At 49.6% G+C, this 25,103-nt stretch overlaps 1 long non-coding RNA gene across 1 annotated transcript in view; it reads right to left on the reverse strand.

Moving 5' to 3' along the window:
• LOC138569126 (uncharacterized) overlaps positions 1-25,103 on the reverse strand; it is a 168,351-nt gene that overhangs the window by 67,774 nt on the left and 75,474 nt on the right. The gene's annotated exons all lie outside the window — the stretch shown is intronic.

Raw genomic sequence — 25,103 nt, forward strand, 5'->3', positions numbered from 1 at the left:
TGAGGTCAGGCTTTCCCATTTCATGTACCCGGACATTACTGCACTTTGTAATTGTAAGCATATTCTCAAGCTTAAAGCACCCAGATGCCTCGGGGTTCGGTGCGCTATATAAATGTAAAAATAAATAAATACATTTTAACATATCAAATGACCACTTTGGACCTCTTCCTCGTCCCCGTCTTAACACTATGGGCCTCATTATGAGATGTGCGGAATGGGTTTAACGGAGGCGGTAATGGTGCCGGCGCTGTTAAACCCACTCCGCACTATTACGAAGTTCCCTCGCGGGACCCGCTGTGGACGTCTGGCTTATCCAGACGTCCATAGCGGGTTCCTCGAGGGAACCAGGGAGCTAACAACGGGCCCATTATGAGTGGGCCCGTTGTTAGCTCCCTCCCCATTCCCATTGAGCCCTATGGGGGCTCAAATGGGAATGGGGAAGGACCGGGCCCGGGTTCCCTGAAGGAGGAATTACCGGGCTCTCCAAACTCGGAATGGCCCGGTAATTCCCCATTCAGGGAACCCGGACCCGATTTTGGAGGCATCCATGGCGCCAATAGCGCCATGGCTACCTCCAAAGTCGTAATGAGGCCCTATGAGGGCTTCCATCTATAGGCGTCCCCAGGGGAGAGCAACAAGGGGGAATTGTCCTACTGCCCCTAATACCTGCATTGTCCCTGCCCCAATTGGTTATTCCCTAACGCACCCCACCAGTCCCACCCCCCCAGCGGCCAGGCAAATAACACTTTCAAGAGTCTTAAGTGTTCCTCCAACGGTCAGTTAATCAGGATTTACATCTCTTTATTTGCTGAGCCTGTTCTTTCTTCTGGACAGAAGCAGACACCACAGGAATTAATTGGTTATAAATGTCATTGAGGTGAGGGGCCTCTGTGTTAAAAGCAGGGTTCCCATATGCTGGGCACACTACTGTTGTCTAAATGTGCAGATCACAATGTCATAAAAATAACAAAAAAGACTTTTCCAAAGTGAAGCATGCCTCTTCTTAAACTTAAGAATTGCAGTCGAATTCAGTGCTTTGTGTAGCGGAATGGTGGCAGTCCGAGTGATGTAGGTCGGGGCAGTCCCAACAATGCTCTGCAGTTGGCCAGGCCGAGTCAAGCCTCCTCTGGGAGAGGTAGGCGAGTGACGTGTCAGCATTTCGAGTCGGCGAGTGATGTCATCAAAGTGATAATCGAGGGGCCGTCAATGTGCAGTCAATGAGGCGGCAGTTCTCGGGCTAGCTGGGATGAGCCGGGGTTGTAACCCCTTTGTCGAGACAGCGAGTGACCCTGCAGAGATTCGGTTCATGTTCTGCCATTGAGCAGGCGCTTCGAATTCGAAAGTGACAGGCTTTGCTAGGACACAGTGTAGTGCCAAGCTGGTTTAGATGCAGTGCAGTAGTTTGACTGGTTGGAGGAACGCAGACATCAGCACCGCGCCTTCCTTATTGTTCTGTATGCGGGAAACACAGAGTGACTGGTTTGGTGTGAGAGAACAGGGAACTTTGGCTCGCCTGGCCCTCCGGTGGCTGTGAGGCCCTTACAAAGGACTTGAGGACAACATACATCAGTTCAGGGTGTTCCTCTGCCACAGAGATCCTTTGCAGAATGGTTGGTCCTGGTCCACAGCACTGGTCACTCCTGATGTTCCCTCAGAGTGGTTAGGGGACACATCTTCCTTCTGTCTTGGACGGCTCCTTCTTCACCTCCGGTGAAGGGCTTTGGACAGTCAACTGTCCCAAAGGAAGTCCAACTGAGAATCATCAGAATGTCTCGTCGCCTTAAAGGATCCTTGAGGAACTGAGGGAATTCTCCTGAAGGGGTGCAAGACTCCTTTTAAGGACACAAGTCCTCAGGTGATTGGTCTAAAGCTATACTACCTCAGAGGACCAATTCCTGCCCCTGGCTGGAGTGACCTACAGCCTGTTGATCTTGCACCAAAAGTGCTTTGCTCGAGAGCAAGTGGAGGATACAGGAAAGAGAAAGAGAGATAGTGAGAAACAAGATGTTGGAAGGCTTCTTCCATTGTCTAGAGCACTCCTGCCTATCCTACGTCTGCCCCCTTCCCTCCTACTGACAACAAAGACCTTTGGATATGCAGCACCCTGGTGTGAAGCTATGCCTCCTGAATGGGTGTGCTCCTTTGATACCTGAGCCGAGGACAGCTGCCTGCTGTGCGCCTGTCTTTGGGGGAGTGGGATACCGGCCCTCCCAAAGGGAATCAAAGAGAGGCTGGGTCCTATGGGTTTCTGTCCTGTGGTGTGGCAGTATCAGTGTAACGCTCACCTGATTCCCACGGAGGCGCCGGTCTTGGCAGGATGGTGTCTGTGACTCGAAAAGTGAAGTGCAGGACTCGATTGGCTTCCGGGGCTGATCCTCTTCTTACTGTGTGTCTAACTCGAAGAGAGAGATATCTGCAGGTGAAGAATATGGGGTTAATGATCTGGGGTTGTCGGGTATCTCTCTCCCTTTCCCTTCCTCGCTTTTCCGTGGAGCCCCAAGGTCAACGTGCTCACCTTAGATAGGTGAATGCTGGACTCTCCATCTGCGTCTGGTGCAGGGTGCCGTTGCCAGTTCCTTCACTGGATGAAACGTAGGCCTCTTGACATCAGAGGGTTGCTACCGTCGTTAACTGCACGAGCGGTGAGTTTCCGGACACCTTTTAGTCCTTACAGTCTTTAGGTGCGTGGGCACGTTAATGTGGAACAGGGCTCTGTATAATGCTTTTTCTATTTGTCTTGCAGGGCGAAGATGGTGTGAAGAAAGCCGAAGTTCGAGCCAGAGTCTTGAATTGACGCGCTTGGAAATGCGTAAGTAAAGGCCGGAGTATTTGCAGGCGCCCTATGGTGGCGGGCGCGATGGCGCGTAAGTAAAATACCTGTCTAATGTCTCTTCTTTTGTCTTTCAGGTGCAGGATTGCAGCGTTGAAGAAAACCGGAATTCCCGGAGTGCAGGCGGAGGAGCAGCGTGAAGAGATGGTAGCTGCCGATGGATCCAGGTAAGGAAAACGCTGTGCGAGAAGGTTGCCGTGCTAACCTGTTGCTTCTTGTCTTTGCAGGTGCTACTGAAGGCTGGATACCGGAATGGTAAGTGTTTATTCTTGCAGGTTCAGGATCGGAAAGAAGAAAACTGGAACAGACACGGTGAGCATTCTGCTGCAGATGCAGAATAACGCGAAGCACGTTTCATCAATCGGGTGTGGTTTAAATAGCCTTGGAGTGATGAGGCGTCTTCCTCCACGGCCTCGCCCTAGTAAGAAAAGAGTTCCTGTTCCAGAAGAGTTCCAGTGTTGTATCCAGGGAGTGGAGCTTGCCCCACCCAGGTCAGAAAGTAGTCCCGGCTCACAGAGGATTTCTATGCATGGTCTGCTGCAGGTAAGTCCACCCAAGCATCTTTATACAAATTATGAGCCCGGCGCTTCCAGTGCCGGGACCAGTGACTCTGATGAGCCTGGTGCCACCGACGCCAGGACAAGGTCCAAAAGGTCCCAGTGGGGACCGGCTAGTGCCTAGGATGAAGGTTAGGGGCCTGCTTCCAAGGACGTTGGGCTGGTCCTAGCTCCTTGGAAGCAGTGATCATGACAGCACCCCCCCTCAAGGCCCCTCCTAAGTGTGTCTTCTCCGGGGGTTTTGGCTTGTCGGGGTGATTCAGATGGAATTTCTTGACCAGACGAGGTGCGTGGACATGTTCTGAGGGTTCCCAAGACCTTTCCTGGGGGCCGTATCCTTTCCAATCAACCAGGTAATATAATTTAGATTTGGAGATTTTGGAGTCTAGGATGTTCTTTACTTCGAACTCAAGTTCTCCATCCACTAAAACAGGTTCTGGGAGTTCGGTCAATCGGGTTTCTGGTTGTACTGGTTTTAGTAAGGAGACATGGAATAATGGATGTATTTTCATATGCAAAGGCAATTCCAATTTGACAGCCACCGGATTAATTATGGCAGAGATGAGAAAGGGTCCTAAGTATCTCGGGATGAAGGTGCGGGGTCCTTTTAGAGGCAGGTGCTTAGTGGATAACCAGACCTGATCTCCCACTGCGTAGTGAGGGGCCTCTTTACGGTGTTGATCCGCTCCTTTCTTGTATAGAGCTTTAGCTCTTTGCAGATGGGTAGTGGCTTCTTTAAAAGTACGAGTGATCACTGAGTGCAAGTGATCCACCGCAGGTGTTTCGAATTCTTGGGGAGGATCCAGGTTAGAGGTCCTAGGATGGTTTCCGTATAATAGGAAGAAGGGAGTCTTCCCGGTTCCAGAATGGGTCGAATTGTTATAAGCGTATTCAGCGATCCAAAGGATATCCTTCCAAGGGTCTTCAGTCTGTTGGAGCATGCAACGTAAATATTGCTCTAGAGTTTGATTTGTCCTTTCGGTTTGTCCGTCAGTTTGGGGATGGTGACTGGTTGAAAGTCTCACATCAATTTGGGCTAAGCGACAGCAACTTCGCCAAAAGTGGGAGATGAATTGACTTCCCCTATCAGAAACCAAAACCGAGGGAAAACCGTGTAACCGAACGATGTTTTCTAAGAATTCTCGGGCTAATACTGAAGCTGAAGGTAGGCCCTTCAGGGGAATGAAGTGAGCCATCTTGGAGAATAGATCCACGACTACTAAAATGGTATTATACCCTGAGCATGGAGGTAAGTCCGTGATGAAATCCATGGACAGGGTATGCCATGGACAGGGAGGGATGTCCAGTGGGTGTAAGAGGCCGGCTGGTTTCTCCTTCTGACTTTTATTCTGAGCACACACACCGCAGGAGATTACAAAGTCTCTAATATCCTTCTTCCATGATGGCCACCAGAAATGTCTTTTGACCTTTTCCATGGTTTTGGTAATGCCAGGTCGACCCTCCATTAATGAGTCATGATAACAGGAGATTACCTGTTTTTGTATTTCCTCACAGGGCAAGTACAATCGTCCTCGGAAATAAGGTAGTTCTTGGTCCACTGAGAAATCCTTCCCCTTGAATTGCCAGTCCTGTAATTCTGCCGGAGTTAGGAGTGATTTGACTGTAGTCTCGATGTCTTCAAAGGATTGAGTGCTGACCAAGCCCAAAATCCTTTGGTCCGGGATTATGGGTATTGGTTCAGGATTGGTCAAGTGTTCATCTATTCCCATCCGGGAGAGGGCATCTGCTTTTCCGTTTTTACTGCCTGGTCGATAAGTAATTATAAAGTCAAACTCAGCCAAAAACAGAGCCCAGCGGAGCTGCCTGGAAGACTGAGCTTTGGCCGTCTTCAGATATTGTAAGTTGCGGTGATCTGTCATTACGGTGACTGTGTGTCTGGCTCCCAAAAGATAATGCCGCCAGGCTTTAAAGGCTGATCTGATAGCTAAAAGTTCCTTGTCTGTAATTGAATAGTTGATCTCGGGAGCCGAGAATTTGCGGGACCAAAAGGCTACAGGATGTAATTGGTGTGTGACCGGATCTCTTTGTGATAAAACTGCACCCATAGCAAGGCTAGAAGCATCTGTTTCTACGATGTAGGGGAGTTCTGGGCGAGGGTGTTTTAGAACAGGTGCAGAGATGAATTTAGCTTTTAAGTCCTGAAAAGCTTGTTCCGCCTCGGTAGACCACTCAAAACGTTTGTTTTTCTTTAATAGAGCGGTGATGGGCTGGACTATTCGAGAGAATTCAGGAATGAACCTGCGGTAAAAGTTAGCGAAGCCTAACATGCTTTGAACTCCTTTTACAGAGGTTGGTGAAGGCCACTTGATAATTGCATCGACTTTCTTTGAATCCATATGGACTCCATTTGGTGACAATATGAATCCCAGGAACTCAACCTCAGTTAGGTTGAAAACGCATTTTTCAAGCTTAGCAAAGAGGTTATGTTGACGTAATCTCTCGAGGACCTCTTTAACGTGCTTCTGATGTTCCTCTTCAGATGATGAATAGACGAGGATGTCATCAATGTAGACAACAACACACACATCTATGAGTTCTCTAAGGACATCATTCATAAAATACTGGAAGGCGGCAGGAGCGTTGCATAGTCCAAAGGGCATAACTTGATATTCAAACAGCCCATACTTGGTGCGGAAGGCCGTCTTCCATTCATCGCCCTCTTTTATTCGTACCAAGTGGTAGGCTCCTCTGAGATCTAACTTTGTATATATACATGCGTCTTTGACTTGGTCCAGGAGTTCAGGGATCAAAGGTAACGGGTATCTGTTTTTAACAGTGATTTGATTCAGGGAGCGGTAATCTATACAAGTCCTAAGGTCTCCTTCCTTTTTCGGAACGAAGAACAAAGCCGAGGAAGCTGGAGATTTTGAAGGACGGATAAATCCGTTAGCTAGGTATTGATCCAGATATTATCTGAGGTGAAGATTCTCTGGCTCGGTGAGGGCATAAATCCTACTGCAAGGAGGAGTTGTTCCGGGTATCAGATCTATTTGACAGTCGTACGACCTATGAGGAGGCAGGGTGTTAGCTGGTTCCTTCCGAAAGACGTCTTGGAATTTCTGGTATTCGGGAGGTAGTTTGGGAACCTCAGAAGAGATTGCCGCCAGTGAAACATCAGGCCGAGGATAACAAGTGGAGATACATTCTGGAAACTGAACCGTCTTTGCTCGCCAATCGATCTGAGGATTGTGCTTCTCTAACCAAGGAATTCCCAGAATGATCTGCAACTGCGGAGCCTTGATCACATTGAACACGATTTTCTCCCGGTGTCCCTCTTGGCTCACTAACGTCACTTCTTGGGTGGCGTGAGTTACTGGTCCGGAGGCTATCTCCGTGCCATCCACTGTAGTAATGACGTCTTTTACTGCCTTAGGGACAAGAGGTAGATTCATCCTTGATACCATTTCACGGTCCACATAATTACCGATTGCTCCGCTGTCGATGTAAGCTTCAATTGCATGCAAACGATCCGGACGTTCAGGGCTAATGAGGACCATAGGCACCACGAAATGCGAGGTCATGGAACAGATTTTAACGCTCGGCAAGAGGACCTCTACACTTGTCGGGCTAGGTCGTTTCCCTGCTCAGAATTTGTGGTACAGGTATCTGCGGCTCCTACAGCCTTCTTAGCTGGTTTCACTGGACAGTCTCGAAGAAAGTGCCCCGAGTTTCCGCAATAGAGGCATAATTGCAGCTGTCTTCTCCTTTCTCGCTCTTTTTGGGTTAAAGGTCCTTTCATTCCCCCTATTTGCATGGGTTCCACGGTGTCAGATCCCCTAGTAGAGGTCTGCGGTTTAGAAAACACTCGAGTATCAAATTTGGAACGATCAGCCTTTCTGTTCTGTAATCTGTGGTCCAATTGAACAACTAAGTCAATATAGTCTGAGCATTCTTGTGGAGGATTCACAACTTGAGCTAACACATCCTTGAGCTCTCCACGCAGGCCTCTGTAGAAAAGCGTTATCCTTTTATCCTCAGGCCATTGAGTTTCCACTATAAGTCTGTTGAATGAGGCAATGTAAGTCAAGAGGTCTTGATTACCCTGTCGTAACGAAAGGAGTTCATTGTCCAAGGCCAGCCCTTGTGCATGTCTTGCGAACAGTTTCTCCATGCTGGACTGGAAGGCCTGGAAATCATGAAGAACCGGATCATCCTGAGTGACTAAAGGGATCGACCAATCTGCGGCACTGCCACTGAGATAAGAAAGCACAAAAGCCACCTTGGCCTGATCTGTTGGGAAGGCAGCTGGTCTACATAAGAAGTGTAGGCGGCACTGGTTAATGAACACTGCAAATCTCTTTGGGTCACCAGAAAAACGTTCGGGCGGAGCCAAGGGCACATTACCGGGTAGATTGATTTGCACTGGATTTGAGGAAGATGCTGAAGGATAATTTCCTCCTGGAGCGGGCAAAGGTGTTTGTCCTGCTTGTGTTCGTAGCAATTGTCTAGCGAGGTCCTCTGTTTGCTCCTTGGATGTTATCAGCTCTCTTTTTAAAGCGTTTGTTTCCTGACGAGCTGCATGTACTTCTGCTCTTAATTCCCCAAGCAACTGGGCCAATTGATCAGTATCCGAGGTTTCCATTGCGCCTGGGTAGGAGTTTTGCGGTCGGCTTCGCGTTCTGTAACGCTCACCTGATTCCCACGGAGGAGCCGGTCTTGGCAGGATGGTGTCTGTGACTCGAAAAGTGAAGTGCAGGACTCGATTGGCTTCCGGGGCTGATCCTCTTCTTACTGTGTGTCTAACTCGAAGAGAGAGATATCTGCAGGTGAAGAATATGGGGTTAATGATCTGGGGTTGTCGGGTATCTCTCTCCCTTTCCCTTCCTCGCTTTTCCGTGGAGCCCCAAGGTCAACGTGCTCACCTTAGATAGGTGAATGCTGGACTCTCCATCTGCGTCTGGTGCAGGGTGCCGTTGCCAGTTCCTTCACTGGATGAAACGTAGGCCTCTTGACATCAGAGGGTTGCTACCGTCGTTAACTGCACGAGCGTTGAGTTTCCGGACACCTTTTAGTCCTTACAGTCTTTAGGTGCGTGGGCACGTTAATGTGGAACAGGGCTCTGTATAATGCTTTTTCTATTTGTCTTGCAGGGCGAAGATGGTGTGAAGAAAGCCGAAGTTCGAGCCAGAGTCTTGAATTGACGCGCTTGGAAATGCGTAAGTAAAGGCCGGAGTATTTGCAGGCGCCCTATGGTGGCGGGCGCGATGGCGCGTAAGTAAAATACCTGTCTAATGTCTCTTCTTTTGTCTTTCAGGTGCAGGATTGCAGCGTTGAAGAAAACCGGAATTCCCGGAGTGCAGGCGGAGGAGCAGCGTGAAGAGATGGTAGCTGCCGATGGATCCAGGTAAGGAAAACGCTGCGCGAGAAGGTTGCCGTGCTAACCTGTTGCTTCTTGTCTTTACAGGTGCTACTGAAGGCTGGATACCGGAATGGTAAGTGTTTATTCTTGCAGGTTCAGGATCGGAAAGAAGAAAACTGGAACAGACACGGTGAGCGTTCTGCTGCAGATGCAGAATAACGCGAAGCACGTTTCATCAATCGGGTGTGGTTTAAATAGCCTTGGAGTGATGAGGCGTCTTCCTCCACGGCCTCGCCCTAGTAAGAAAAGAGTTCCTGTTCCAGAAGAGTTCCAGTGTTGTATCCAGGGAGTGGAGCTTGCCCCACCCAGGTCAGAAAGTAGTCCCGGCTCACAGAGGATTTCTATGTGGCTGGTGAGTAAGCAGCATGGTCTGCTGGAGGTAAGTCCACCCAAGCATCTTTATACAAATTATGAGCCCGGCGCTTCCAGTGCCGGGACCAGTGACTCTGATGAGCCTGGTGCCACCGGCGCTAGGACAAGGTCCAAAAGGTCCCAGTGGGGACCGGCTGGTGCCTAGGATGAAGGTTAGGGGCCTGCTTCCAAGGACGTTGGGCTGGTCCTAGCTCCTTGGAAGCAGTGATCATGACAATCAGCCCGTCTGACATGAATACATATTCCCTTCCAAAGCAGAGCTGACTTACAGGAGCTGACACATGTGCAATATCAATTGGTTGACCAGAGAGAGATGCTCACCTGCTCAGCTTGAATACAAACATTTTAAAGTAAACGACAAGCAGGTCAATTTACAAACATTCTGTTTTTCCAGAGAAACCCCCTCGTGCACCTACTGCTGTGCTTTTCTCATGAATATTGTCTGGACCTTGGTAGTGCAGCAAACCTCACATCATTTCTTCCCTGGCAATTTACCTGTGTCGTAGGCACAACATTTGAGAATCCAGCGAGCCTCTCTGCCCCAAATCCTCCACTCAGGAAAAAGGTGTGAGGTATCAGTGCTCTTCTAACACCCTATTCAGTGAAAGTGTGATTCCCCCTTAACCATACCCGTTCTTATGCCCCTGCATACACTGCACACAGTGGCTGAACTAACAGATAAGCAGGTTGCAACCACCCCCTGGTTGCCTTTTACATTTTAGCATGCCCCCCTTCCCTGCCACCGATATGCCTGTGCATGGTGCTATGTTGCTGCTTTAGATGTATAGAGGAGAGGGTAAGATGGAAGCAGACACACTATGTTGGTTGTGTTGCAGGCCTGCAGGGGAAACAGGAATAGGTGAGAGAGTGCTAATAAAATGAGCAGCAGGCTATGCATAGAAGAAAAGAATTAACATGGGGATAACTTTATGAGGGGTCAAGTGCAGCAGAAAGAGGGGTGCAGCAGAGAGAAAGGTATGTGTGCAGAGGAATCTGTAGTGGAGTAGAGAGCATAGAGTGAGAATGGTGCAGAAGAAAACGTGTAGAAGAGAAAGGCACATCAGGGTAGAAAGGTGTGTGCGCAGCACTGAGAGAGGTCAAGGGAAGCATATTGCATAGAGGGACAGAGATGAGGGAACGTTGTGCAGGCTGGAAACCGCTGAAGACAAAAAGATGAACAAACTGCTATGGAGAGAGGGGTGGGAATGCAGTGTGTCTGGAGGAGAAAGGGTTGCACAAATGAGGACAGCATGGGAAGAAATATGTGCATGGCAGATGTGTGTAGTTAAGAAAGGAGTACAGGAGGGAGAGTGCTAGTGATAAAGCGGTGCAAAGGAGAGGACAGCTGCAACAGAATGCACCCTGGCTAGGGTGGGATAGCCTAAGCATTTTTGTTTTTTTTTACATAAAATGATGCAGGCAATTCAATTTCTGAAAGGGTGGTCTGTTAATCAGACCCACCTTTTGGAAAGCTACATACCAAGCATTGTGTATGCATGTACCTTTGCTGGTCCAGTCTCTTAACATCTATAACACCATCCCTAATTATTATAATTGGTTAATCATAACAAGCTGGACCAATGGATCCTTGCTGGCTGTGAGCTGGAACAAGGATCCTGGAGCTGAAGGACCTGAGTAGGTGCCAGATAACCTCCGAGACTGGAAGTGCATAAATGAGAATTCATCTTGTGCCTGGAGACCACAGCAACCCAGAAGTGCAGTTAGCTTATACTCTTTTTCATCCCCTTGAAATGTCTACGAGCAGGCTTAACCACATGCAATGCCTTTCAAGCCACTACAGGACCCGCCATTTGCTATCCGCACTCCTAAGCATAGTCAAACCACTTAACTGCCTTTTCAGTCATCCAGACACTGTCTCGACTTACTGCAGCCGACCAGAAGGATCAACTAGATTAACAGCTCAACTCTGTGGAAGCGTTTGATTCGAGCGCTGACTCAACCTGCTGGAAGCCATCGACTTCCTTGTCTCGAGCACTGATTTGGCCCAATGTGAGCCCATACATTGAATTGTCTCTATACCAACTCACCAGTGGGACTGCATCACTTGAAGGTCTCAACATTTGCTCAATGGCAGTAGGAGCCTGGCTCAATGCTGTTGAGCACACAAGACAAGAACTAGAGGTATTTTGAAGAAGCTGTGTCACTGTGATCCATTTAAGAGATCATAGTGACATTTAAGCCCCTCTTCTTTGCCTTTTTGAACACCTTCTTGAACAATTACTTTTTTGCTGAAATCTTTTTGCCTGTACACCCCTGCTTATCAACCCATAGTTGTTACCACATCACTTACCTGTCGTAGGGGGTGCTCCTCTTCACTTACCTGGGGTAGGGGGCGCACCTATGGGTCCCGGCGCGCCCCATCCTGGCGCTGCTATCCCCGATACCGGCTGGGGGGACCGCAGTCTTCTGCGGCACTCAGCGCTTCCGGGTTTTCTGTGTCTCGGGATTCGCGCATGCGTGGAAGGCCGCGTTTTGTCCTTCGCGCATGCGCGGTCAACGAGACGCTTGGGAAGCCACAAGCTTGCTTCCCAAGCCGCGTTCTGGGCACGGTAGCACCCGGGGAAAGCACGGCTTGCGTTCCAAGCCTCCCGGGTGCTGCCGGCCCTATTTAAGGGATGGAATCTTGAGACTCACCGCGTCTCAACGCGGTTTGTTTTCCGGATCGTGTTCTTCGCTCCTGCAGCCTTCCGCTGCCATCCATTTTTCCTTGTTGGTATCCTGTTCCTCTAGTTCCCTTCAGTTTCCTTGGGTTTTGGTCCTCCCTTCTCTTGGTTCTCCCATAGGGTGCCTAGGACTTCTCCTTCCCCTCCTTCCCTCTCAGCCTTGCTTCTGTTCAGCCTTGCCTGCTGCAGCCTTCCTGTAGCCAAGCCATACCCTGCTATGGACTATTCACTTTTGACCAGCCAACTTGCCTGCTGCTTTTCTTGAGCCTTGCAGCTACTGCCTTGGACTACTCTCCTCTGATCAGCCAACTTGCCTGCTGCCTTCCTTGTGCCTTGCAGCCACTGCCTTGGACTATCTACTCAGCTCTACTATTGGTCCCCAACCATTTCCTGGAACCTTGCTACTTCTTTTGTGGACATTAGCCTTTAATCATCAGCCTACTTTTGGAGTCATCTCAGAAGTAGTTTTTCAGCATAAAGTCTGCAAGCACCGGCCTCCCTGACTGTGCTTGCACAGCCCCGGTGCCACGAGAATCAGGGTGGTGCACACTTGTGGCGTTGGGAGCTGGTCCACCCCTAGCCCTGTTGACACCAGGGAGAGGGCTGCACCGGTTTCTTGCGCTACACCTTCTGCAGTCATCAGTCGGACAGCCTGGCGACCTCACCACGATCAACTACCGGAAGTTCAGGTACTCTGCGCCCAAAAGACGCTTTCTATAACAGATTGAGATGCCTACCTTCCGACTCCGAGATGGATGAGGCTCAAGAACTTCGGGAGGAGATGCGAGTTCTTCGGGCCGAAATGACAGCACTCCATCAAGAGAACATTGGTCTAAGACAGATGGTGTCACAAGCCTCTGGGGCAGCACCTCAGGGAGAAGGAGCTATGTCTCAGACCACGCCCATCAAGTTTGACGGTGATTCAAGACGTGTGGCAGAGTTTTGCAACCACTGCAAGATACATTTCCTCTTTAGAGCCTCCTATTTCAATTCTGACAAGGCCAAGATAGGATATATTGTGGGAAATTTGACTGGGAATGCCCTGGCGTGGGCCGCCCCATTGGTGTCCGCCAATAGCCCCATACTCAATGACTTCGCAGCTTTTGAAAAAGCATTTTTGGAGGCTTTTCAATCACCAAATCTGGCCTCCACAGCCCAGAACCAATTGATGGATCTGAAACAAGGATCTATGGATATAATAGCCTACATTGGCCGTTTTCGTCAATTGGCAACCGACTCCCAGTGGCCTGAGATAACCCAAAAGACTTTGTTTCGAAGAGGATTGAGAGAGGAGTATAAGGACGAATTACTGCATATTCCAGAGCCTGACACCCTTCAGCAACTAGTTGAACAGGTTTTGCGCATAGACCACAGGTTGGCAGAACGGAGGGGTGAGAGACGACGAGCTGAACGGATGTTCACAAGGCCACCCAATGCTCAGCCCGGAAATTCTGGGTCTTCGGACCCCGGTCCAGAACCCATGCAGTTGGGAGCCGTTAGGGGTCCGCTCTCCGAAGTAGAACGAAAACGCAGAAGAAGTTTAAGACTTTGTTTATACTGTGGGGCTGCTGGGCATTTCTTGGGTACCTGTCCTCTACGCCCCCAAAGGAAGTCAGAAAACTAGAAGGCCTGTCGTCAGTAGGAAGGGCAACGACAGGTCCTGACTCGTACTTAGTCCTTTCCAATTCCAATTCCTTGTTCCAGCCTATGCAACCGGCTGTTCTACTGGTTGTGAAAATCAAGCTATCATGGTTAGACAAAGAGGCAGAGGTTCTAGGCTTATTGGACTGTGGGGCCTCCGGAAACTACATAGATGAGACATTTGCAGTCTGTCATGGCATACCTCTGTTCGCCCGGAGAAGTGTTCTGCCCGTCGAGGTGATCGATGGGACCCCTTTATCTTCAGGCCCAATTTGTCAACAAACCATGTGCCTACATATTCAGATTAAGGAACATGGGGAAAGAATCGCCTTGGATGTCATCAGATCACCCTCGTATCCTGTGGTTTTAGGATTGCCCTGGCTTCTTCACCATAATCCAACCATCGATTGGGGAGCTCGCACTTTGGATTTCTCCTCTGCTCATTGTCTCCAAAATTGTTGTTTGCCCGGCGTGTCAAGAAAGGATATCTCCTCCATACCCCTCACGAGGGGTACTGGTCCTCCTGGGTTTTGTTCCCTGTCGCCTGTCCCTCAGGAATACGCCAAATTTCAAAACGTGTTTTCTGAACCTGAAGACATACCACTGCCTCCTCACCGAATTTTTGACTGTTCTATAGAACTGGTAACTGGTTCTGTGATACCTCATGGGAAGGTATATGCCTTGTCCCTTACTGAGAAGACAGCCCTTCAGGAATACCTGTCAGACTGCATCAGGAAGGGATACATTGCTCCCTCAAGGTCACCAGCTGGTTTCCCGCTATTTTTTGTGAAGAAGAAGGAAGGAACTCTACGACCCTGTATCGACTATCGTCAATTAAACAATATCACACGAAAGGATAGATATCCATTGCCTTTAATTCGGAACATCATGGAATCCCTTCGAGCTGCCCAGGTTTTCACCAAGTTGGATCTGCGAGGCGCTTATCATTTAATTCGAATTAAAGAAGTAGATGAATGGAAGACGGCTTTTAAGACCCCTTTTGGGCATTACGAATACCGGGTCATGCCATTCGGGTTATGTAATGCCCCGACTGTTTTTCAGCGTTTTATGGATAACATCTTTGGCGACTTAATCGGAATATCAGTTTGGGTGTACCTTGATGATATTCTCATTTTCTCAGCCTCCCTGAAACAACATGTGGAACATGTCCGAGAGGTGCTTCGACGGTTGTCCCAGAACCAACTGTACGCTAAGGCTGAGAAGTGTTCTTTTCATCAGAAAAGAATGGAGTTTCTGGGTTATGTGATCAGTGGCAAAGGAATCTTCATGGATCCAGCCAAGGTACAAGCCATTCAGGACTGGACTCGACCTTCCGATCTGAAGTCCCTTCAACGATTTTTGGGATTTGCCAACTTTTATCGGCAATTTATACCCCACTTTTCACAACTCACGGTTCCCTTGACTCAATTAACCAGCAGTAAAGTGCCCTTTCTTTGGAATTCACAGGCCACCAAGGCTTTTAACATCTTGAAACAAGCCTTTAGTACTGCTCCCATTTTGCGTCATCCTAATGATGAGATGCCTTACATAGTGGAGGCCGACGCCTCTGATTTTGCTGTTGGTGCTGTCCTCTTGCAGAAGGAATCTGAAACTGATTTGGAACAACCTGTGGCATATTTTTCTTGCAAGCTCACTCCTAGCGAACGAAACTACGCAGTGATCGAAAAGGAATTGTTGGCCATAAAGGCTGCATTTGAAGAGTGGAGGCATCATCTCCTTGGTGGCCGGCATTCGGTGGAAGTACGTACTGATCACCGAAATCTACAGTATTTGAAGTCTCTTCAGTGCCGAACCTCTCGTCAAGCCCGATGGGCCTTCTTTTTCTCTCACTATGACTTTCATATTACGTACATACCCAGTGCTCAGAACTTAAAGGCTGATGCCTTGTCTCGGTCCTTGGATATAGACGCGAGAAGTCAATACAGGGATGAGCCACTAATATCCCCAAGGCATTTTCTGTTCACACTTTCACCTCATCTTCAGAAGATTCTACAAGACACAAGTTCTGATCCTGCTCGGGAAGGCCTCCTGAGACATTCGCAGGTTACTGAAAATAATGGGCTGCTTTTCTTTCGGAACAGGCTATATATCCCCACAACCTCACTTCGGACTCTTGTGCTTCATGGGTTTCACGACTTCCTAGTGGGTGGCCATCGTGGAGTGAGAGCAACTCGAGAATTGATATCTAGACAGTTCTGGTGGCCTGGCTGGGCCGATGATGTTGACCGTTATGTTAAGAGCTGTCCTGTGTGTGCTCAGGTGAAGACTCCTAGGAAGAGGCCCCTGGGTTTGCTTCATCCCACTGAGATTCCTCCTTACCCATGGCACACCATTGCGGTTGATTTCATCGTTGAATTCCCCCATCAGAAGGATATACCTGTATCATGGTCGTTGTGGACTGTTTTTCTAAGGCGGCCCATTTTGTTCCATTTTTTAGGATTCCCACTGCTTCGCAGATGGCGTTGGCATTTCTTCAGGAGGTATACAGGTTACACGGATTACCGGAAAAGATCATATCCGACCGAGGATCTCACTTTTTGTCATCTTTCTGGCGTCAATTGTGTAGGCATCTCGGCATTCATCGCGCACTCAGTTCTGGTTATCATCCTCACACCAACGGCCAGACAGAAAGGACTAACCAGACTCTGGAACAGTACCTTCGCTGTTTTGCCAATGCCACTCAATCTAACTGGAAGTCACATCTGGTTTTTGCTGAAGTCTCCTACAACAACACGGTTCATTCTGCTACTGGCCTGAGTCCGTTTTTTTGTTTGTCTGGTTTGCATCCTAGACTGGTGCCCTTTTGTCCCGTACTTCCTAGTGCGGTTCCCTCTGCTGATCAGCTCGTCACTTCCATCCAGGATCAACACTCCTTGGCACGCAGTACCTTAGCGGAGGCACAGGCACGGATGAAGCAACAGGCTGATAAGGGGAGAACCCCGGAACCCGCTTTCCAGGTGGGGGATTTGGTTTGGTTGTCCTCCAAGAATCTTCCAGTACGTAATTTACCCACCAAATTGGCTCCCCGATATTTTGGCCCATTTAGGATTACTAGGCGCTTGTCCGCAGTAGCGTTTCGTTAGCAGTTGCCTCAGTCATGGCGGGTGCATCCAGTTTTCCATGTTTCCCTGTTGAAGCCATACGTGGTTGACACTTTTGGCCGGTCTTCCCCTCGTCCTGCATCTGTTGTTGTCCGGGGGTCCCTAGAATTTGAGGTGCAGGAGATTTGCGATTCACGCATAAGGCGAGGGGTTCTCCAGTACTTGGTGGACTGGAAAGGCTACCCCGCCTGTGATCGTACTTGGGAACCACGTAGCTATGTGCATGCTCCCCACCTGGTTCGTGAATTCTGTCGCCGCTTTCCTTGGAAACCTGGGGCTCCTGGCCTTTCTGGGAGGGGGCAAAGTGTTACCACATCACTTACCTGTCGTAGGGGGTGCTCCTCTTCACTTACCTGGGGTAGGGGCGCACCTATGGGTCCTGGCGCGCCCCATCCTGGCACTGCTATCCCCGATACCGGCTGGGGGGACCGCGGTCTTCTGCGGCACTCGGCGCTTCCGGGTTTTCTGTGTCTCTGGATTCGCGCATGCGCGGAAGGCCGCGTTTTGTCCTTCGCGCATGCGCGTTCCACGAGACGCTTGGGAAGCCACAAGCTTGCTTCCCAAGCCTCGTTCTGGGCACGGTAGCACCCGGGGAAAGCACGGCTTGCGTTCCAAGCCTCCCGGGTGCTGCCGGCCCTATTTAAGGGATGGAATCTTGAGACACACCGCGTCTCAACGCGGTTTGTTTTCCGGATCGTGTTCTTCGCTCCTGCAGCCTTCCGCTGCCATCCATTTTTCCTTGTTGGTATCCTGTTCCTCTAGTTCCCTTCAGTTTCCTTGGGTTTTGGTCCTCCCTTCTCTTGGTTCTCCCATAGGGTGCCTAGGACTTCTCCTTCCCCTCCTTCCCTCTCAGCCTTGCTTCTGTTCAGCCTTGCCTGCTGCAGCCTTCCTGTAGCCAAGCCGTACCCTGCTATGGACTATTCACTTTTGACCAGCCAACTTGCCTGCTGCCTTTCTTGAGCCTTGCAGCTACTGCCTTGGACTACTCTCCTCTGATCAGCCAACTTGCCTGCTGCCTTCCTTGTGCCTTGCAGCCACTGCCTTGGACTATCTACTCAGCTCTACTATTGGTCCCCAGCCATTTCCTGGAACCTTGCTACTTCTTTTGTGGACATTAGCCTTTAATCATCAGCTTACTTTTGGAGTCATCTCAGAAGTAGTTTTTCAGCATACAGTCCGCAAGCACCGGCCTCCCTGACTGTGCTTGCACAGCCCCGGTGCCACGAGAATCAGGGAGGTGCACACTTGTGGCGTTGGGAGCTGGTCCACCCCTAACCCTGTTGACACCAGGGAGAGGGCTGCACCGGTTTCTTGCGCTACACCTTCTGCAGTCATCAGTCGGACAGCCTGGCGACCTCACCACGATCAACTACCGGAAGTTCAGGTACTCTGCGCCCAAGAGACGCTTTCTATAACAATAGTGTCCGTTCTTGTCAATCAAAAGTCTGCATTCTCTATGTTCTTCTTGCAGGGGAGGGTCTTTAGTATTTGTAATTATTGTATTAGTATTATCTAATTATTTGATTGCATTGGCTGTTTTATTTGAGTACCTATTTTTATAAGACCTTGACTGGACAACCTTTTGTTTTGGAACTATTGTAGTAATGCAGTTTCGGTTGCTACCGTTATCAACTCATGATACTCCTGAAGCTATAGCCAGCCCTCAACCCACATTATCAAAAGAGGTGAAGGGTGTGTACCTGGCGTGCTGTGTATGTTTCATGTTCATGATTAGGATCACTGCTGCTTTAGAAGTGGTTGTCAGGAATGGCACTCTGTCAAGAGTGGCACAGGGTACCCAGGTAGATTTTGGGTGGCTGTGCTGAAGTAAGGTAGCAGATAAGCACACACAGCAGGGAGTTAAACAAGAAAGAAGAGTAGGAAACTGTAGCTGTGAGCCAAAAGGGGCAAAAGATACAAAGGTACAAACAAACCGGATTCCCTCTTAGGGTGTATGCTGAAATGGGAAAGAGTGTTCCACGAACCTTAGGAAACTCCAGCCTTCTGCACAGATTGCTATAACAGAGGCACACGCTGTATGCTCATGGCTGGGAACAACAGCAGTGGGTGTCTGTAACACTGAAAACACGACAAGGGAAGGGGCAGAGGTTGCCTGCCCGAAACCAACAGGCAAGCTCTGTACAAAGGGATTACATAAGACACATGAGAAGACAAGAACAGATATATCCAGCGAAAAAGGAAGTCAATGAGCAATCTAGCAGAAGGAAAGGCAGTTAGACTGAAGTAGATAACCTAAGGTGGATTACAGAGGACTCAAGGAAGAGAACAAGGGAGCAGCAGTCAGGAAAACAGAAGGGCTGCAAAGTAGGAAGCAGGTCTGTAGTCAAGGGTGGCACTAGGTGCAGGCAAACTGTAGTGGACTGCGGAGGACTGTAGTAGGCTGCAAGGCGGGGAGTCCAGAAGAACAGGACAGAGAGAGATTAGTAGTAGGCGACAGACAGAGAGCCCAAAAGAATAGGGCCGCGAGGTAGGGAGCCCAGAGGAGCAGGGCCGTAGGTAGCTAAGTGTAAAACAGGCTGTAAGGCAGAGGAGTGTAGCAAGCCGCAAGGCAGGGAGCCCAGAGGACAAGGGCTGTAGGCAGCGGAGGGAGCAGGCTGCAAGGAAGGAGCCCATAGGACAAGGGCTGTAGGCAGTGAAGAGGTGCAGGCTGCAAGGTAGGGAGCCCAGAGGACAAGGGCTTGGAGACAGCAGAGTGTTGCAAGCTGCAAGGTAGGGAGCCCAGAGGACAAGGGCAGTAGGCAGCCGGAGTGAGGCAGGCTGTAGGCAGGGAGCCCAGAGGACAAGGACTGTAGGCAGCCGGAGTGAGGCAGGCTGCAGGGCAGGGAGCCCAGAGGACAAGGACTGTAGGCAGCCGGAGTGAGGCAGGCTGCAGGGCTGGGAGCCCAGAGGACAAGGACTTTAGGCAGCCGGAGTGAGGCAGGCTGTAGAGCTGGGAGCCCGGAAAGGGCACTGGATCAAAACAGGATAATGCTGCAACAGGAACAGCATACAATGTAGCAGGTCAAGGCAAACAGGAGCGGGGAGATCTCAAGATGCAAGACACTGTGCTCCTGCAGGCAGCTGCTTATATACAGCCCTGCCCTGTTCTGAGGCAGGCTAATTGACAGCACCTGGGGCAGTACACCTGATGACAATCTGCCTCCTCCCTCTCTGGTCCTGAGCAGGTGGAAGCAGCACTGGCCGCTAGGGCTTCTGGGGATTGTGGTCCCAATAACGATGAATGAGAATAGCCAGGAATTGAGGACGGTAGCCAGGTGCATTATGGTAAATGTAGTTAATTGAATAAAATAAGAAAGAACCAAAGTTGAGCAAATGGAAATAAAAGACCAAGGCGTGAAAAGGAGTTTTTCAAGGAGTATTAGGAGGATAAATGAGTACCAAGTAGTCCATGATGGTTGCCAATGCGTGTGCCAGCGGCGCGGGCAGGACAGTATGCCCCTCTCCAGGCCCCCTGAAGACTGACCAACAAGAAGAGCACGTCCAAGGCCTGTCACACCGCGAGAGAGTTTTATACCGAAAAGGCACATCACGAAGCACCAAAAACTGGTTAATGCTGCAAGGTGAGAGTCTTGAAGAGAGGAGACATTACCAATGTTTCGAACCTTTGAGGTGGAATTCAGAAAAGACAACTTCTTAGGGACCCAAAATCCAACAGTGCGTTCATGAACTGAGGAACTGTGGAGATGTGCTGCAGGCTCCATGGCATATATTGCTTTGAAAGAAGTGGTCTTCCTTAGGACTGGCAATGGTACAGTGCTGAAAGGTGGAACCAGAGATTCAGCTGAATTGGTTGCTCTAGGACGGTCGTCCAAATTGTCAGAAGCAGCAATGGAAACATGAAGATTTGCGACAGAGACTTCAGGAGTAACAAAAGTTGCAGGAACATCATGAGTTGCAGGAAGATCGGGAATGGCAGTAGGAAGTTCAGATGCTGTAACAGCTGGCAGTATAGGTGTCACAGGAGCACCAGCCGACAGGGACGCAACTGAGACTGATGGCGTCGTGACTGGTAGTTTAGGTGCTGCAGAGGCACCAACAGGATCTACCGGAGCTGTTGCCTTAATAGGAGAACTTTTAACTGGCTTTGCAACAGGTACACTCCTTGCAGGCAGAGAGGAAGGGGGTGCTTCGACGGCAGTGGGAGTGATCTGAGATGAGGCACCAGTAGCAGATTCAGGAGTACTAGCAGGGGGAGCAGCAGAGATTGGGCTAGCAGATCTTGTAACAAGTAGCATGGTGGATGTAGGACCATGAAAGGGTAAGCCTTCCGAAGGCTGGCCTGCAAAGTCTTGTGTGTCCAAGTTGATACATGGATCTGGGGTATTGACAGTAGGCAAAGTTGGATTCCAGACAGGTACTGGGTATGTTTCAGGATCTGACTCATGGTCAGGAGTGCCAATGTTCATAGAAGCAGAGTACATCTCAGATCTGGTCACTTCAGTAGAGGCTGTAAGTGGGAGTAAAGGACTGACATCAAGGGCAAGAATGGAACAATCCTTTGACTCAGTGGAATGTCCAGTCAGATGATTACACTTGATCTTTGGTGTGATGGCCGTGTGAGCGATCTGGCCCACTGGAGGAGTCCATTCTTCACTATCTGAACGACAGCCTGTGTTACTGTGGCTAGTAAGTGAATGAGCGGTGTCAAGGTTTAACTGGTATGTATATGCCAAGTTCAGGTCTTCCAACTGCTCTGTATAAGTCTGTATCCTCTTCTGTGTTACCAGTACAGGCCTTAATCTGTTAAACTCTAAAGACAGAATGTCGGGTGTAGGACATAGTGTCAGATGGTCTGGTAGATTGTGTCCCTTAGCTAGATTCCTATAATACAGATAGACAAATTCATCATAGAGGTCTTCGGTTTGTCTTTTAAGGCTTAAGAGTTGTTCTTGTAACAGGTATGTTCCATTAGCCTGTTCTACAGCTTCAGAATCTGGTGTAGCAGAAAATGTGGGTGTTGCAATATGCAGACTGACCTTAGAGTTATCATGGTTAGTAGTTACTGGGGAAGCATTAAGACTACCGAGTGTCAGTAGTGGTCCTTTGTACCCAGGACCAGCTGCTCTAACTTCAGGATACTGAATGTCTTGTCCTATTAAATGAGTGGTATCGGTAGTCTGGGGAGGTTGTGTAGCTTGCCAAGCTGATCTTGAGGATGTCACTTTGGCAATAACGTACTCTGGTTGAGAGTTTGCCACAATGAGTGCAACATCTTTGGTTGAAGCAGTGTCAAAAGTAATGCCAGAAAGCGCATGAGTGTTATCCACTGGTTGGACTAACAAAATCTGCAAGAATTCGTTATCTTGCTGTAGTTCTTCTACAAACAGAGATTGTGGATCATAGTTGCAAATGTCAAAGTAGTTATACATAGAAGGGTCAGAGAGCCAGTGAGTGTAGTACTGTGCTTGTAAACCTTTGTTTACTAGGGCGAGTCTGTCCTTTAAACTTGGGTTTTTGTTTGCTGTCCTTGTGAAAACTTTAGATTTTTGTAGAGGTTTCTTGAACCGAAAATAAGGCATATTTGGTCTGTGTGTGTCTTTCCTGCCTATGGAACAAGAATCTTTTTGGTCTTGCATTCTGTCAGGAATGGCACTCTGTCAAGAGTGGCACAGGGTACCCAGGTAGATTTTGGGTGTCTGTGCCGAAGTAAGGTAGCAGATAAGCACACACAGCAGGGAGTTGAACAAGAAAGAAGAGTAGGAAACTGTAGCTGTGAGCGAAAAGGGGCAAAAGATACAAAGGTACAAACAAACCGGATTCCCTCTTAGGGTGTATGCTGAAATGGGAAAGAGTGTTCCACGAACCTTAGGAAACTCCAGCCTTCTGCACAGATTGCTATAACAGAGGCCCACGCTGTATGCTCATGGCTGGGAACAACAGCAGTGGGTGTCTGTAACACTGAAAACACGACAAGGGAAGGGGCAGAGGTTGCCTGCCGGAAACCAACAGGCAAGCTCTGTACAAAGGGATTACATAAGACACATGAGAAGACAAGAACAGATATATCCAGCGAAAAAGGAAGTCAATGAGCAATCTAGCAGAAGGAAAGGCAGTTAGACTGAAGTAGATAACCTAAGGTGGATTACAGAGGACTCAAGGAAGAGAACAAGGGAGCAGCAGTCAGGAAAACAAAAGGGCTGCAAAGTAGGAAGCAGGTCTGCAGTCAAGGGTGGCACTAGGTGCAGGCAAACTGTAGTGGACTGCGGAGGACTGTAGAAGGCTGCAAGGCAGGGAGTCCAGAAGAACAGGACAGAGAGAGATTAGTAGTAGGTGAGAGACAGAGAGCCCAAAAGAATAGGGCCGCGAGGTAGGGAGCCCAGAGGAGCAGGGCCATAGGTAGCTAAGTGTAACACAGGCTGTAAGGCAGAGGAGTGTAGCAAGCCGCAAGGCAGGGAGCCCAGAGGACAAGGGCTGTAGGCAGCGGAGGGAGACAGGCTGCAAGGAAGGAGCCCAGAGGACAAGGGCTGTAGGCAGCGAAGAGGTGCAGGCTGCAAGGTAGGGAGCCCAGAGGACAAGGGCTTGGAGACAGCAGAGTGTTGCAAGCTGCAAGGTAGGGAGCCCAGAGGACAAGGGCAGTAGGCAGCCGGAGTGAGGCAGGCTGTAGGCAGGGAGCCCAGAGGACAAGGACTGTAGGCAGCCGGAGTGAGGCAGGCTGCAGGGCAGGGAGCCCAGAGGACAAGGACTGTAGGCAGCCAGAGTGAGGCAGGCTGCAGGGCTGGGAGCCCAGAGGACAAGGACTGTAGGCAGCCGGAGTGAGGCAGGCTGCAGAGCTGGGAGCCCGGAAAGGGCATTGGATCAAAACAGGATAATGCAGCAACAGGAACAGCATACAATGTAGCAGGTCAAGGCAAACAGGAGCAGGGAGATCTCAAGATGCAAGACACTGTGCTCCTGCAGGCAGCTGCTTATATACAGCCCTGCCCTGTTCTGAGGCAGGCTAATTGACAGCACCTGGGGCAGCACACCTGATGACAATCTGCCTCCTCCCTCTCAGGTCCTGAGCAGGTGGAAGCAGCACTGGCCGCTAGGGCTTCTGGGGATTGTGGTCCCAATAACGATGAATGAGAATAGCCAGGAATTGAGGACTGTAGCCAGATGCATTATGATAAATGTAGTTAATTGAATAAAATAAGAAAGAACCAAAGTTGAGCAAATGGAAATAAAAGACCAAGGCGTGAAAAGGAGTTGTTCAAGGAGTATTAGGAGGATAAATGAGTACCAAGTAGTCCATGATGGTTGCCAATGCGTGTGCCAGCGGCGCGGGCATGACAGTGGTGTGGGCTTGAGTAGGTGGTTTAGCCACTACTCATCCCTGCATTCCTGCTGTGCAGTAGTCATTTGGTCACACTGGCATTGCACGGAAGAAAGAGAAGAAACAGCTGCAGGAGAGTGAAGATGAATGCGGGTAGTGGGATCATTGATTGAAGGAGAGATGCAGCAAGGTGAAGACAAACTTGTAAAAGAGGGGTTCAGGAGGAGAGAGTTGCCGGCAGTCCTGGTGCAAGGTCTATACAGCTGCACAGGCCTTAGCACTCCTGTAGAACATGACATTTGTGAGGGTGAAATAGCCTGGGCTTTGTGATTTTTTGCAATACATGTATTCTGATAAGTCTGCCTCTGGGAGTGAGATCTGCTAATCTGTCCTCACGTTTATAGGCCCTAGCCAAATAGTATGGTGCACACATTTACATTTGCTGTGACTGTGATGGATTGCCACCTGGCAAAGGTGGGAAAGCCCTGGCTTTTTAAAATGTTAATAAATAATAACATGATGCAGGTAAATCCATCTCTGAAAGGTAAATCAGCTCATCCGATTCCCCTTTCATAAGCTCCATTCTAAAAGCATACTGTGCCCTGATTTGTAGCCCCCTGTTAAGCTGGGTATCACGTGAGTGAAGCGTACCTGAAGACTTGGAAGAAGATCTTGACGTGGCAGCCAGACTGACGATGAGCGTATGACGCGAGGAACCGGCCTCTCCGCCACCCAAGGTTTTAACAAGGTGGAAGATGGACCGACTCCCAACGCCACGGGACGCACTCTCCTGATTTGCGTGGCGTCAGGACAGTGCAAGCACTGACAGGAGAGGCAGATGTCGAATGTCCAAAGACTGTGAAGTCCGAAGTTGGTGGTAGAGCCGGACAACCGCAACCACTGGAGGAACAAGGATGGCAGGCAGGTGGTAGATCCGACTGGAAGCAGCTGGGAGACTCAATGCCCCAAAGGAAACAGGTGATGGCTCAGGCAGAGTGTGGGAACCAGACCCAAGAACAGGGCTGGGAAACCAACCCAGGAACAGGACTGGGAAACCAACCCAGGAACAGGACTGGGAAACCAACCCAGGAACAGGACTGGAAAACCAACCCAGGAACAGGACTGGGAAACCAACCCAGGAACAGGACTGGAAAACCAACCCAGGAACAGGACTGGGAAACCAACCCAGGAACAGGACTGGGAAACCAACCCAGGAACAGGACTGGAAAGGACTGAGAAGGGGA

The sequence above is a fragment of the Ambystoma mexicanum genome, chromosome 1p, assembly GCF_040938575.1.
Source record: "Ambystoma mexicanum isolate Mex_15411 chromosome 1p, UKY_AmexF1_1, whole genome shotgun sequence".
Taxonomy (NCBI): domain Eukaryota; kingdom Metazoa; phylum Chordata; class Amphibia; order Caudata; family Ambystomatidae; genus Ambystoma; species Ambystoma mexicanum.